The sequence below is a fragment of the Nematolebias whitei genome, chromosome 10, assembly GCF_014905685.2.
Source record: "Nematolebias whitei isolate Nwh7 chromosome 10, NemWhi1, whole genome shotgun sequence".
NCBI lineage: Eukaryota > Metazoa > Chordata > Actinopteri > Cyprinodontiformes > Rivulidae > Nematolebias > Nematolebias whitei.
Genome location: NC_056507.1, coordinates 15,475,777 through 15,477,924, shown reverse-complemented (window position 1 = coordinate 15,477,924; position 2,148 = coordinate 15,475,777). Strand labels below are relative to the sequence as shown.

Sequence of the window (2,148 nt, the reverse complement as noted above, 5' to 3'; positions counted from 1 at the left end):
TCTATCTATCTATCTATCTATCTATCTATCTATCTATCTATCTATCTCTATACACACACACACACACACACACACACACATATAAACCTAATTAAATTCTGCTGCGTATAAGGTACACCGTTGATCTAATTGTTGTTCTGTCCAAACCCCAGCATAAAACAAATGATTAAAAACAACATAAACAAATATAAAACTGATTATGCCTTAAGATTGTTTATGTCAAGTTAATTGTCCCAATAAACACGTTTATGACTTTGGTTGAAGAGTTATTATTTAGAAAGAAAGTGAAATCCTTGAATTGTTTCAGATCATTTTGAATTAAAATGGACATGTTTTTAAGGTCTGTGGACCCAAGTACTTAGTCTTGTTATTTTGTTTCTGCTAATATCTGAATAAAGCCTTACAATATTTCACTGTGTACACCTTTGGTTTGATAAAATGAGAACTGTCAGTGCTGCCCAAGGTGCTTTTAGTCAACACTGCTGATCATCCCCATGTTAAAGACCAGTAATAAGCTGTTGAAATACAGAGTGAGAGTTCTTTTGGAAAGAAGAGTGGGTATTGTACAAATTGGCATCAACATGATTGAAAATCGTCTAAAGTGAAGATGGTGTAAAAAGGGTTGAGTGTTGCTTTCCCTGCATCGGCTATATTTCAGTTTGACTGCAGCAGCAGCACCTCCTGCAGAGCTGAGGTCTGAAGATGATGGAGAACCTCTCCACAAATCTTGTGGGCGAGCAGCCAAGCCGGCATCGCCTTGAAAACGAGATGAAGGGCGGATCACGACCTTGCTAATGTAACTACTCAGTCTAGTACTGATGACTGCTAGATGCTGATTAGAAAGAGACTTGCATTTATTCCACTATCACACAGGATTGATTTATGAGCTATGCTGCACCACTTTTTCCATACACTACATACACCAGTGTGCACACTCAAGCTTACACAGGCTGTATACTTGTCTGATGCAACATATTTCATACATACAGAGGCAGCTTAAGTTACACAAACACACATACAGACACATGGGACTGTTTGCCACAAGGCCGCTCTTTCCCGGAGTGCTCAGATGTAGAAAAATTGTCTTTGAAATTGAGCTCTTCAGCTAACAGAGCACGACAAAGCCTTGGGAAATGGCTTTGCAATCAACCTCCGCTCACACCTTTCCCCTCGCTCTCTCATAGACTCTCCTGTGATTGCTACTGTTAACATACACGTACATTGGAACACAAGAGGAATGTGCTGAGGTTAAATCCTCTATTAATAATGGCATGTTTAATGTTATACACAAAGCCTCCTGCCTCTTTTTTCACACACACTCTGCCATGAAAATGCACAGGAGCTCCAGGAAACCAGCTCCTAGCTCTGACGCTATAACATAGTGAAGATCACAGCTTATTAACCTCCATATGTCTCACTCCTCCCATCTCTGATCACAATTCAAACACTAATGGGTATATTTCTATTTCATCACCTAACTCTAACAGAGACAGGCCCAAGTACAACAGCCTTGTTACTTTGCAGAGCTTCACAAAATGCCTTTACAATTACACACCACACTCTCGTGCCAACACATGTCAACCACTGGCTCCCTGTCAAAGCCAGAATTGAATTCAAAATCATACTTCTAACCTACAAAGCTCTCAACAACCTAGCTCCATCTTATATTACAGATCTTATTGTTCCAAATTTTCCTAACAGAGCACTTCACTCTCAGACTGCAGGTTTACTTGCAGTTCCTAGAGTTTCCAAAACCAGAATGTCAGAGTCAGAGTCAGAGTTTCTTTATTGTCATTCGCACCTCATGTGGTACATGTGGTGGAGCGAAATTATGTGCACGGGGTCCCAGTTACATCCAACAATAAAATGTATAAGAAAAACAGTAATAACATCTAAGATATGAACTAAGAAAAACATCAACTAAATATACACTAAGCACTCATAACATAAAACATTGAACATCGGCACAAACATGAACATGAGTCTGTGAGCAGATGTGCACGCATGAACACCTCAACATTGAAACAGATCAGCAGCAACATGAAACAGATCAGCAGCAACATGATATGGTTTTTCACAGTGATTATTCTAGTTAGAGATTCATGAGTCTAACAGCCTCAGGGTAGAAGCTGTTCCTCAGTCTAGTGG

General features: G+C 39.7%; 1 protein-coding gene across 1 annotated transcript in view; it reads right to left on the bottom strand.

Annotated features, from left to right (window-relative positions):
- The window catches only part of cdh13 (cadherin 13, H-cadherin (heart)), a 413,855-nt gene that overhangs the window by 53,934 nt on the left and 357,773 nt on the right, over positions 1-2,148 (bottom strand). The window lies entirely within an intron of this gene.